Source organism: Petaurus breviceps, unplaced genomic scaffold (genome assembly GCF_028583685.1).
Source record: "Petaurus breviceps papuanus isolate PSGF00001 unplaced genomic scaffold, PetGlider_PUasm1.0 90721, whole genome shotgun sequence".
In the NCBI taxonomy this organism is placed as follows: Eukaryota; Metazoa; Chordata; class Mammalia; order Diprotodontia; family Petauridae; genus Petaurus; species Petaurus breviceps.
Genome location: NW_027187322.1, coordinates 3,412,900 through 3,426,695, shown reverse-complemented (window position 1 = coordinate 3,426,695; position 13,796 = coordinate 3,412,900). Strand labels below are relative to the sequence as shown.

Here is a 13,796-nt window from a genome sequence, read left to right as displayed (position 1 = left end):
GTGTGTGTGTGTGTGTGTGTGTGTGTGTTTCTCTCTCTCTCTCTCTCTCTCCTGGCTGACCTCCCTAGACTTCCCTTTCTCCTGTCCACTCCCCACAGCCAGCAGCCCATTGTGGAGCACGGTGGGGAGCCATGGCTTCCCCTTTTCCTGTCTGCTCCCCACAGTCAGCAGCCCACAGAGCACGGAGGGGGGCCGTGGAGAGTGTGTGTGTCTCTCTCTCTCCTGACCTCTCCAGACTTCCCTTTCTCCTGTCCACTCCCCACAGCCAGCAGCCCATTGTGGAGCAGGGTGGGGGGGCCGTGGCCTCCCCTTTCTCTTGTCCGCTCCCCACCCAGCTGCCAGAGTGGTGCTCCTTAGGCCCAGCCCTGGCCAGGTCACTTTCCTACTCACTCGCTCTAACAGCCCTCTCTATTGCTGCTAGGATCAAATGCCCATGTACCTTCTGAAGACCTTCAGAATCGCTGCCAGCTCTCCTCCCAGCCTGAGTGGGCACTTCACCCATTCCTGAACTCTTGGGTCAGGCCAGGCTGGCATCTCTTCCTCACGAGTGAGACTCTCCACCGCCCACACCGGATGTCCCTTCCTGGAAAGGCCTCCCACCTGACCTCCGGCTCACAGGCCCCTCTCCCCCTTTGTTTTCTGCATGAATCCTTTCCTGGTCCCCAAATGTACTCCTTGATTGGTTATGCTACATACACAGCCACTAAAAAGGGATCAGTCTAATAAACCATAGGTTGTCATTCAGTCATTTAGCTGTGTCCGATTCTTTGTGACCCCATGTGGGTCACATATGGTTTGCCACTTCCTTCTCCAGTGGATTAAGGAAAACAGATTAAGTGACTTGCCCAGGGTCACACAGCTACTATATGTGTGAGGCTGGATTTGAACTCAAGCCTTCCTGATTCCAGGCCTCAGGCTCTATCCACTGAGCAATCAAGCTGCCCCAACAAACAAAATAGAAGAGTCAAATGGACAAAAAAAATCTCTGCTGGCCCAAGGCCATGGGGAGCAACTGAATGAGCAGCCCTGGGAGTTTGTCCATCAGCCAGTACATTTTGGACAGAGGCTGCTGACAGACAGTGAGATGGACCAGAAATTGACTAAGAGGAAAAGGGAAGGCGGAAGTGAATTGGGGAAACTTATTTTTTAATCATCAATATTCAGGAGTAATTTACTCCTGGCAGGGTACCTGCTACCTGCCAGGCCCTGGGCTAAGGGGGGGGGGGTCCCTAAGACTGGGAAACAGGCCCTGCCCTCAGGAGACCTCTTGCATCCTGATAATGGTTCTACTCTGCCGGAGGGATCAGACCAGCCTATGAGGGAGCCAAGGTCTAGGGTAGTTTGAAGGGAGCAGACCCACACCAGGGGCTTCTGGGAAGCTCTCACAGATCTCTACGTGAAGCATGGAATGCCAGAGGACAAAGATTAGAAATTTCAGATGAAGCCAAGGTTTAAGGGTTTAGGCCACAGCCTATTTTCCTAGTCATGACCTGTGTTCACGAAGCAATGTGAGGCATGTCATCAAGGGTGGATGGGACTGGAAAAGGAGGGGAGGCTGGTCACATATCTAGAGGAGCCAGTAAGAGGCAGGATCAGCCCCAAACATTCAAAGGACTGTCATGGACTTAGTGGTTGTAGGTGCCTTGGAGGTCATCTGGCTCAGGGGGTCCTCAAAACTCCTAAGTGGGCCCAAGCCAGATTGAAACATAGCTGGAAAATATTTAACAAAATAATTTTTTTTTTAGAAGCAATCAGAGTTAAATAACTTGCTCAAGGTTACACGGCCAGTTATTTCTGGTTGTGGTGCTAAGTATCAGAGCCCGGATTCAATCCCAGGTCATCCTGACACTGGGCTGGTGCTCTTACTCACTGAGCCACCTGGCCACCCCAACAAAATATTTTTTTCAAAAAAGACCTACACAACTGTGTGGCTTTGTAAGCCAATATGGGCTTACAGGGAACCGTATGCACTGGTCAGTGGCCCCCTCTGTCCCCACCCAGCTCCCTCATTTTACAGAAGTGGTCTGTGATTTGAAGTCCCAGGGGCACACAGGGTGCAAACCTAGGTCCTTCTGAGTCCAAACCCATCTGAAGCAGCTGGAATGTGAAGTGTTAGCCTTTGCACCCCAGAGATCAGCAGACACTGCACAGTGGCCTCAATTGTTTCTTGGCTCCTCTAGACTTAAAGTGATGGAGAAAGTGTTAATCAATGGTGCTGAGTAAGTGTGTCATGAGTACTTTTTTTAACCTGCCTAATGTGTACCAGGAACCTTATTAAGAGCTGGAGAGGCAAAGAAAGGCAAAAGACAACCCGTGCCCTGGAGGCCTCAGTCCAAGGGGTGAGACTACTAGCAAAAAAGCAGACATTAAGTGGTGGTAGTTCCCAAACTCAAAGAAAAATGGATTCCTGAGGGCCCACACGGACTTAGAAAACCACAAATTAACATTAGCTAGGTTTTATTTTGCTTTCATTTGTTTTATTGAGTATTTCCTAATTACACTTTAATTGGACTCAGTCATACTCCAGAGTTGTGCTGCTTGGGCCCTCCACAGAAGGTGGAGCCAGGGAATGTGGGAGGGAGAAGAGGAGGGGGAGGGGGGCCACCCAGGGAAGATGCCCCGAGACAAGGAAGGGAGAGTTCTGAGAACAAGCGGGAGACTGGGGTTGCTGGATCCAAGATCCAAGTGTCAGGGAGTGAAGCATAAGCAGCCTGGGAATGGAGGAGGGGGCAAGGTTGTGAGGGGCTCGGAGTGCCAAAAAAGATTTTGTATTTTGATCCTGGAAGTGATGGGCAAATAGTGAAGTTTATTGAGTAGGGGCTGGGGGGGGGGGGTGACACCTTTGGTTTTGGAGGGCCAGTTGTTAAAGGCTTAGTCTCTGTTCCCCTCCCTCTGAGCAATGAGAAAAACCAATGAAGGTCCCAGAGAAGAGACACTTCCTTCATGGCAGAGAGGTGAGGGGCTCCAGGGGCAGAAGAGCTCATATGCTCTCAGAAGAGTTCCTAGTAATGGGAGGCTTTTGCCTAATTATTTCTTTGCCACAAGGAGGCTTAAGGGAGTTGGGTGGGGAAAAGGTTCGATGTCAAGAAAAAGGCATCAGCAACAAGGACTATTTCACCAAGACAGGGAGTCGGGTCAGGAGACCACAGGCCTCAACATCACCCAAAATACCCACGATGCCTCCACCTGTGTGGGGCTGCTGGGGGAAGCGAGATGGAGATTTGGCCAATCAAGGAGCCATGGGCAGGGGAAGGGGGCGGGCCATATTCTGATGAGGCAGGGTCCTCGCTCCAGCCTCAGGACTCCCTCTGCCCCCTCCCTCTCCTGGGGTTCCAGCTGCTCCAGCAGGGGCGACCCCACAGAAGGCCTCCCCCTCCCTGGGCTGGCACCTCAGGCTCACCGCATCTGCAGCCACCCTTCAGAAAAACTCCATTTGGACGTCGGCAGTCATCCTAAGCTCTACGTGTCCAAACTCCTTCTCTTTCCCCCTGAGCTCCCTCCCCACCCCCGCCAGTGCTCTGCCCAAAAGGAATGTAAATTTTAATTTAAGAAACTTTGTTGCTGTTGTTTTGGTTTCTCTTTAAGACCAGCCTTCACCCCAAATCACTCTGGTCTCAGGTCAAGCTGACTTAGTCAGTGTGGGCCCCGATTGGCTCAAATTGAATGGAAATAGCAATTGCTTCTGTTTTGGCCAGAAACCCTCAGGGTCTACTCCTCCCAGATCTATTTTTTTTAAATTTGTTTTTAGTTTTCAACATTCATTTCTCAAAGATTTTGAGTTACAGATTTTCTTCCCACCTCTCCCCTACCCCCCACCCCAACATGGCAAGCATACTGAATACCCCTTCCCCCCATCTGCTCTTATATCCACCCCAAGCCCCCCCCCCTTTCTTTCTTGTAGGGCACAATGGATTTCTATATCCCATTGCCTATATATCTTATTTCCTGGCTGCATGTAAAAGACAATGTTTTTTAAACAATTGTTTTTAAAACTTTGGTTTCCAGATTCTCTTCCTTCTCGCCCCCCTCACCCACTCCCACCAACAAGACAAGCAATTCAATACAGGTTATACATGCGTAGTAATGCAAAACATTTCCACAGTAGCCACACTGTCAAAGACCATTTCTTTCCATCCCACCCCCCCCCTTATTCCATTTTCTCCTTTGACCCTGTCCCTTTTCAGAAGTATTTGCTTCTAACTGCCCTCCCTTCTATCCTCCCCCCTCATGTCCCCTCCCCACTACTTTCGGGTAGGGTAAAGATACCCAACCGAGTGTGTCCCTCCTTAAACCAAATCCCAGGAGGGTCAAGCTGACTGACGCCCTTTCCCTGCTTTTCCCCTCCACTGTAACCACCTTCTCCTGCCTCCTTTATTTGAGATAATCCACCCCATTCTAGCTCTTTCTCCTTCCCTCACCTCTTAATTTTAATTGATACCAGATCTATCATTTTTTAAAGTGGTCGTTTTTTGCCCCATTTCATTAAGCCTTAATCACTGAATGGGGGCAGCCTCAGTCAAACTGAGGCTGGTTAAAGCCCTAAGCTTGCAAAGGCCAAGGTCTCCACCTCCGGTCACCCTGATCCATATCTGGCTAATGGACCCAGGTGGCTCCAGAGGAGACAGTGAGGGTGGTGACTTTGCAATCCACTGGCATGTCATGGCACCACCTTCCTGATGTCATGGTCTTCAAGAACGAGGGCCAAACAGCAGAGGCAACACCAACCTTCCTGTCCCCCAGCCTCACTATGCACTATGTAGTGACCCCTGGACCACTCCTTACTCCCCAGATCCCATGTGGTGCTGATGGGGTGCTTGGGATCTATGTGTGCAACATCAATTCGTAAAACTCTGTAACATCAGTCTGTAAACAGTTTGTAAAATCACACTCCATCCCCCCCTCCCCAGTCTCAGAGCAACTCTGCCCCTTCCCCCTACCCGCACTCTGCCTAAGCAACAGCTCATGACTCCTCTGTCCTGGCTTAATGTCCTCATGTCTGTCTGGCCCAAATCTCATCTCCAAGCTAAACTCCTCAAACTTATCTATGCACTGAAGTCCCTTACATCCATCCGGTCAGCCCTACCCTTTCAAAGTAAAAGCCTGGGGCAGCCAGGTGGCTCAGCGAGTAACAGTACCGGTTCCAGTGTTGGGACGACCTGGAGATCAAATCCTGGGCTCAGACACTCAGCACCACACCCAGAAATAACTGGCCGTGTAACCTTGAGCAAGTTACTTAACCCGATTGCTTAAAAAAAAAATAAATAAATAAATGAAAGTAAAAGCCTGTGCCCCCTTTCACTTGCATAAACTCCCCTAAGGACTCTTGCCTGCTTCTGTAAAAGCATAAAAATAAACTTTTACAACTCTCACTCCAGTTAAGTCTGAGACTATCGAATTCTTTCCAGGCGCTAAGATCAGAGTTCCTGCTGAACCTAATAGCCCACGCTCTTCAGTGCCAAGGCCTGTTAGTGTCACCTCGACCCTCATCACCCCCCTGGTCCAGTGTGTCAGGGTCTGGGGTGGGACAGAACTGGATATCCTGGAGTGTTTCTGAGGGGAGCCAGGCGTCTGGGAGCCCAGCTGAGAGCTGGGAGAGAGGGGAAGGACTGGGGAGATGTTGTTTCATCAGCTCAGGGAATAACTACCCAGGGGACAAAACTTCCCACCAATGAAATATGCCCAGAGCAGATGTCCTACACATCACCTGTGAGCTGGGAACCAGAACCATGTTTAAATGAAATTGAAAAATATTTTACAAAATAAAAATAGAACAAAATATAGATGATGTCAAATTTGGTTTTCTGTGTCAATATGGGTTCTGGGGACCCTGAGGACCAATCTGGTGGCCCCACTTGTGAGTCTGACACCCCTGACCTGTGTCCAGGCACACAGCCTTCCGGACCAAGGCAGAACCTGAACCCAGACCTTCCTGGCTTCGAGATCAGCCCTCTATCCACTCTGCCTCTCAATGCGCACATGAAGCTGGGCATCTGAGGGGCCTCATTTACTCTGAAGTGGGAATGAAAGCGAGTTTACAGTGCCTGCCCACAGGAAGCTTACATTCTAAAGGGAAAGTCGACTCGTGAGGGAAGTGAGGGGAGCTTGGGAAATTGCGGGGCTGGCGACTGGAGGCCCTGGGGAGGACACCCCCTTTCCAGGCACAAGAGCAGGACTTGTTTGTTTGGGGGTCCAAACCTTGCTAAAGGTCGGAGAATGCCCAGAGCTCGGCTGGCTGTTCATCAAGGGGGTGGTGGGTCAGCCCTGAGGGTGGAAGGCTCCCCCCCCTCTGAAGATCCAGATGGTAAGGAGGTGCCTTTTACTGTGGCGTCCCAGCTCCCAGGGGAAGATGAAAGCTGACCGGTGTCCTCCCTTCCTCTCCAACAGGCTGTCTGTGTGCCCCAGATCAGGCTCAGCTGTCTCATATTTGGGGTCAAGGGGCACAAAGTTCCCTGGAGCCACACCCTACACACACACACACACACACACACACACACACACACACACGCGCGCGCGCACATAAAATTTTATGGATTTACACAGAGGATTTCTTCAAGGCTGGGAATGTTACCTGGCTTCTGGAATGTCAACACCAAACCAGGTGGGCCTGACTCCCAGGTACACCTGGGACTCACTGAGAGCCCAGTCAGATGGAGGAGTACAAGACAGGACAGACACAGAGAGATGAAGCCAGAACAGCAGGGGACCAGACCAAAAGGAAAAGAGGGAGAATTTGTATTGAAATGAGGGCAGCTCAGAGAGAGGGGAGGATGGGAGGCAAAAGCAGGTGGAGGTGATGGGGGCAGGGGAGAGGGGGAAGCCTCCTAGGCTTAGAGAAGTTTTCAAAATAAAGGTCTCAGGGAATTTCTTCATAGAAGCCAAAACTAGAAGTGTCTGTCCCGGCCTAGCTGTCTGGTCTTCGGGAGCTACAGCAACAGGGCCCTGGCCAGCACCACAAAGGGCAGAGATGTGGGACAGGGGTCAGAGGAAGGGTAGCCCCTGGTGAGGGCCCCTGGGAGGGGCTGCCCCAGGCTGGAGAGGTGAATAATCTTAGCCAGAGAGAAACCCAAAAAACAACAACGTTTCATAAATTAAAATCTACATTCCTTTTGGGCAGAGCACTGGGGGGTGGGGGTGGGGGGTGGGGAAGGAGGCTTTGGGGGAAAGAAGAGCTTAGGGTGACTGCCAGACATCCAGATGGAGTTTTTCTGAAAGGTGCCAGCCCAGGGAGGGGGAGGCCTTCTGTGGGGCTCCCGTCCCTGCCCCCAAGGCATCTGCTCCTCCCCAGGTGCAGCAGCAGCGCCCACCTCCATTTCCCCAGGCTCTGTGACAGTTCCGGCTTGTCTGGAGCTCGGCTCTCCATAGTTATCCCATCCTTCCCTGGGGTAATTACAACGTGGCTGCTGAGACATTCCCACTTCTGAAGCAGGCCTGCTCTAATTTGGCTTTTTTCAGCAAAGCAGAGGAAACATCTTGTTCACAGGAGTCGGTGAAGGAGGATGTGGTACTCTTCTGGCCTCTAATGAAATGATCCTCATTGTCCTTCCGCAGCTGCCAAGAGGGTGGCAGGCGGAGGCAGGGCTGAGTGAGGAGGTGACCCAAGGCCGGAGCTTCGGTCCTCACTCGCCCACTGACCAGATGCATGACTTCAGGCACCCAGTTATCCTCGCCAGCACCAGCACAGAGTCCGGCCTACAGTGGGAACTGAATGGCTGCTTGTCGCCCTTTCTTTGCTGAGCTGCATCTGGGCTTCCTGCTCTGGGGCACAAGGCCCCCCTCTGAATTTGTGCAGCAAGGGGGGGGGGGGGAGAGAAGAGATGCTGGCTCACTCCCCTCCTCCGGGGGCTGAAGCACACTGTCATTGTCCCAGGTTCACCCACACGAGAGCCTCCAGGCTCCTCAATCTGTCAGCCACTCACTCCAAAAAGTGAGCGGAGACAAAGGTCCCAAGCAGACCTAGGCTGCTGGTCACGCCTTATCCACAGATGCTGGACAGCATGAAGGATGAACAAAGCTCCCCAGCACTGATCCACGCTGGCCAAACTCACAGGAAACCCCCAGGATGCCAGTGGGCTGAGGGCAACGGAGCCTTCCAAAGACATCTAAGACGAGGAGGTGGGGGCGCTTGGCCAGAGCCCCAAGGAGGCTGCTCGTGGCTTGTGGCCCCCTCCTCCTCACCAGTGCCTTCTGTTATCCTAGGGACCTGGATGTCCGAATCAACCTCCTGCCCCACCCACAAGGGTTCATTCACCCCCAGGGAGACCCACAAAGCACCTCTCTGGGACTTTTATCAGGATGCTCTGACTTTTACCTCATCCAGCTCCCCACTAGACTTCTGTCAAAGCCTTCGCCCCTGTGGTTGCCAGATTGGCTGCATCCATGGATCCTCCCTGACGGATTCTCAATCTCCATCCCCACAGAAACGATTCAAGGTCCCCCCTTCCACCTCCTGTCCCCACCTGAGGCCCTTGCCTCTTACTTTACTGAAAATAACTGAGGTCATTCTAGCTGAATTCCCTCTTGTCTTCAGAGATGGTCCTCCTTGTCATTCTGCTTCCCTCCCCCACAAGCCCCTCCTAACTTCCTCACATGCATCTGCATGGTTCTTCCCCACTCCCTTCCAACGTGCCCAGGTGTCACAGTCATGAAGAAACCATGGCTAGATTCCACCGTTCTCTCAAGCTGCCACCAAATGAGCAGAAGCAGGTGCTCACTCACAGGCCTCTCTCTTCAGTCCTCCCTTGACACAGCCATGCAACATTTCCTGCTGGATACACTCTCTCTACCGGACCCTCTCTTGTCTCAAAGTCTTCTTCGATGGGGTCCCACCCCCGCTGGGAGCAGCCCCACCTGGTTATTTCAGACAGGATGGCCAAGGCATCTCAGATTCTACACGTGAGCTTACCTGTCCCCCAAACCTTCCCCTCTTCCTGTTGAAGCCATCTGCCCTTCCACCTCCCAAGTTCATGGCTGCAGTTTTTCCCTCTCCTGGCTCTCATCACACTCCAATCATGGTCAGATCCTGCTGTTTCCATCTCCACAATCAACCCCCTTCTCCCTACTCATACCACTGAGGTTACTGCAGACTTCCTAATTGGTCTGCTGACCTGCAGTCCCTCAAATGCAGCTCTGGCCTTGTCACTCCCTGCTCTGGATTCTGGAGGTTCCCTACTCCTTCTAGGGCCAAATATCCACTCTTCTGATTAGATTCTACAGTCCTCCACCACCTTTTCCAGTCTCCCTAGACGTGACTTTCTCCAACGCTTTACAATCTGTCCACAACTAAAGAAATCTTTGGCCTTGGTCGTCTCTTGGCCTCCGGCCTGGCCGGCCTTCATGGCGGGCCACACTGTCTTCTTCCATACAATCTTCCCTCCCTGAACAAACGTGCATTAAACTCCTCTGCATTCTTTTTCACTTTTTCTCTTCACGTTTATGCTGTATATATTCAGATGTGTATCTGCTGTGTGTCCCCCACAGAGCTTAGCCATCTTGAGGGCAGGGATCATTTCCCTGTGCTTGAATCCACAGCACCTGAAGTAGTGCTAGGCATACAGTAGGTGGCTAATAAATATTAGAAGTATTAGAAGAAATACTAAAACAAAGTCAAAAGACTAAAAACATTAAAGACAACATATCTCACAGCAAAAACAACTGACCTGGAAAACTGATGAAGGAGAGAAAAATTTAAGAATCACTGGACTATCTGAATGCCATGACCAGAGACATCGCATTTCAGGAAATCTTAGAAGAAACTGCCCAGAACTCTTAGAACAGTAAGAATCCCCTGGCTACCCCCTGAAAGAAACCTCAAAACAGAAACTCCTAGGAATATCGTGGCCAAAATCTAGAGCTTCCAGGTCAAAGAAAAAATAAATACTTGTTGATTCATTCAATCAGGCTGCCTTGGCATTTAAAGGAACAAGGAATACAGAGCTGTGTGGGTGGCTTGGCTCTGTAGAACTTAAAAAAAGCCCAACTGGGTGGTCCAGTAGCAAACACCTTTTATCCTCTGTGAAGCTGGGGTGGGTGGCTACCGCCAGATGTGTGCTCATCACTGAAGAGACACAGACCAGGGTGCGTGAGGGTCCTGAGGAGGGATGAGTCTGAGACTGCCATGCACATGCAGGGGGTGTGACGAGGCCCTACCCTCCCTGTGAAGGCAGCCACCACATCCACTGTTCTCCTGAAAAGCCCAAACACCCCAGACATGTCCCACTGACTGGAGAGTTATTCTGACATGCTATTTCCACACTAATTTCACTCGAGGATTATTCTGTTTCATTAAAGGCTTGGCAGCTCTGAAGGGAAAGGGGATTATCTCCTGTCTTCACTTCTAAAGCTCTATGACAATGACACCAGCAAGCATGAAAGCCCAGAAGGAAGGCGCTGCTGGTTCTTTGTTTTTCCCCAAATAACTCAAATAAGATCCAGAGAAGCTTGGCCTCCAAATTCTTAAACTGACTGGATTCTCCTGTTCTGATGTGATCTACGCTGAGTCAGGTCAAGTCCGTCTGTTTCCAGGTCCAGGCCAAGATGTGGCTGGTGTGAAACTACTGAGTCCAATCATACCTTCCTGGACCAAGTGCCCAGGAGGCTGAAAACCCTCCCTCCTGGGGCTAGTCTTGCTGACACTGGGAGAAGTCCCAAGCTCCAGGGTCAGAGGCTCAGGTTGAATGTAGAGCTCCCCCCAAACGACAAGCAAATTAACCAAAGGAATGTTAAAAAGTTGACTATGTTTTCTGGATGTTCTCTAACTTGGGTTGTGACTGACCTTGAATGGCACAGGATACAGGGCTCCAAACCAAGTCCAAGGCTGGTACTTAAGGCTGCCCACCACCATCAGGGGCCCAGGAAATCATCCCATTTGATATGGGATGGGCTCGTTCCCTCCACCACAAGGGAAAGGTGAAAGAGAAGAGGGGCCAAAGCTAAGCAAAGAAGTAGCCAGGAAGAGGAGAGCAGTGGACCCAGGAAAAAGCGGAAGGGTCAGCAAAGACCCCACACCTACTCCTCATCCTCCCATCAGCTGGAGAGGGAAAGAGCGACTGACTTTGACTTGTTTTTGTTCTCTGTGATAGAAGGGGAGGATGAGAACAGCAAGGCCCAATCTATAGTTGTAATTTTTTTTTTTTTTGCCTTTTGGAGGGTAATTGGGGTTAAGTAACTTGCCCAAGGTTACACGACTAGTTTTTTGTGTGGGTGTTAAGCATCTGAGGCCAGAACCGAACTTGGGTCCTCCTGACTCTGGTGCTGGCACTTTACTCACTGTACCACCTGGCCGCCCCTATAGCTGTAATTATTACCAGGGTCTGCAACAGAAAAGCATCTCAGAGTCTCAAGGTCAGGTGAGGCCTTGGAGGCAGCCTGTCCAATTGGAAAGCGAATCTAGCTTCGGTCTGAAGACCACAGACTCAGGCTGGAAGGGGCCTTTGAGACCATCCCATCCAACTGGCCCCCTAACTTTGAGGCCCAGAGAGGTTGTGACTGGGGATTACTAGCTGCCTCCCCCCAAATTCTACCTCCTGCTTCTGGGACTGAAAAGCAGAAAGATAAGAGTCCCTGAGGCTCCACAGCGTGACATAATAAAAGGCATGGGGTGCCATCTCTGTGAGCCTCAGTTTCCTCATCTGTTAAATGAGGTTAGAACCTAAGGCCCCTTCCAGCTCTGAAGCTGTGATCTGCTCCCTCCGTCCCGTGGCATCGTCTCAAACAAAGTTGAGGTCCCCTGCCCATCTCTGTTTTCTTACAGCCTGAGTGCCTCTTCTGGACCAGACATCAAGCCTGGACACCTTCACCTTCTCATCTCAAAATCTCCGTGCTAGAGGCCCAGCTGTCCTCAATGGCCAGTGTCTCCCCTGGCACACTTCCAGATCAGCCCCAACTCCAGTCCCCATCCCTCCCTACTCCCCGGCCACCATCCTACTTATACCCCTCTCCTCCACAGTGCTGAGACTAAGACCAAAGAGATTCTGCCAAAGCTACAGGGGAAGGGGTCACCCCTCCCCTACTGCAGGCTCTCCTACTAGACTATAATTGTCTTGAGGGCAGGACGTGCCAAGCACATCCTAGGGAAGAGGACAGGAAAGGAATAAGAATTTAGGCAGCACTTAACATGGGCCAGACACTTGGGTACTTTTTATAAATATTATCTCACTTGATCCTCTCAATAATTTAGCAAGCTAGCTGCTGTTATCACCCTCACTTTACAGGAAGTTGAGGCACACAGGTTAAGTGACTTGTCCAGGGTCATGCAGCTAGCGTCTGAGGTGCTCCGTCCACCATGCCAGTCACCTCCCCAGCCACAGTCCTCTGAATGCTCTGCAACCTACTCATGGCCCCCGTGCCAACATGCCCTGAATGGAAGCGGCATCCAACCAGATTGAGACAAGGCTGAGAAATGTCTGACAAAATAAATGAGAATATGACGCGGGTCCTGTTTGACGGGGCTTTTGAGTCTCTATGAGGCCCTCCCCAGGGACCCACGGGCAGAGGGTCTCAACTCATCTTGAGAGCTCATGGCATTTTGGGTGGCTGTATGACATTCAGAGGGCAGCTGGGGGGGTACAGTGGACAGAGTGCCAGGCCTGAAGTCAGGACCTGAGTTCAAGCCTTGCCTCAGCCATTTACTAACTGTATGACCCTGGACAAGTCACCTCACCCTGTTTGCCTCAGTTTCCTCATCTGGAAAAGGAAATGGCAAACCACTTCAGCATCTCTGCCAAGAAAGCCCCCAAAAGGGGTCACAGAGAGTCAGACAACTGACATGCCTAAACAATTTCATTTGGCTCAAAATGCACTGAAACCCCGGGGGCTCCTTCAGAAGCATTCCTGTCAGCCACACCTCCCTTGTGTTGGAGAAGCTGATTTTCTGAACCCGAGTTCACAATATTCTACCTTCTAAATCTCACCCTGTTCAGACTCAGCCAGGGGCCAGCCCACCGAGACGCTGGCTCTGTCTCTAAGCTCGAGGATCACAGGCACCTTCATCGGCATCGCTGACAAGGTCACTCAGAGCCAAGGGCCTCACTCCCAGTTACCCCTTCCTGTAGCTCCCAATCCATCCAGCAGCTAACCCGCCACTTCCAGTGCCTGACCCCAAGAGCCCAAGGCTGGGAGCCAAGCTGCTCAGCCCCCTTCTCAATGGCTGAATCGGATGCCAGTCAAGAGGTGTAGTCCTTTCTACCCAGGTAAGACATTACCTTCAGGTTCAAGTACAATCAAGATTGTGCCGCTTTGCCCTGCCCTGGCAGCATCACCATCACTAGAAACTAAATCAAGCTTCCTCCTCAAAGGGTGAGACCCTAACCCCCCAGAGGGTGAGACAGGACAAAAACAAACGGGGACAGAAGAGAGTCTGTCTCTCCCCCCCCACCCTCCGGGGCGCTTCAGACCCAGACACACTGCTCACTCACTGAGGAGAGCACCAAGTGATACACTCCCAGCCCCTTCCTACCGAAGGTCACATTGAACAAAGAGTCGACTGACTTTCTTTTCCTCGGGACTAGGTGCTAACTCATCCCCTCCGTGTCCCCAGAGGACCTTTCTGTGGCTTCCAGGCTCTTTGCTGGTTGGCAGAAGCAACACAGGGCAGTGCCAGACCTGCCTATGTCACAGAGACTAGTGATCCCGCTTTCCCAACGATGGTGCTAGACTTCTACCTATCCTGCCCCACTGCCTCACAAACTATGATCCAGAAGAAAGCAAGCTCATCCATCTCATTCTAGCCTCTGACTGGGCCTGGGGCCAAGGGACACTTCAGCCCAGGATTCCCAAGCATCCTACTTCTTCTCACTGAG

The 13,796-nt window shown here is 51.5% G+C and overlaps 1 protein-coding gene across 3 annotated transcripts in view; it reads right to left on the bottom strand.

Annotated features, from left to right (window-relative positions):
• The window catches only part of RBM14 (RNA binding motif protein 14), a 44,385-nt gene that overhangs the window by 9,333 nt on the left and 21,256 nt on the right, over nt 1-13,796 (bottom strand). The window lies entirely within an intron of this gene.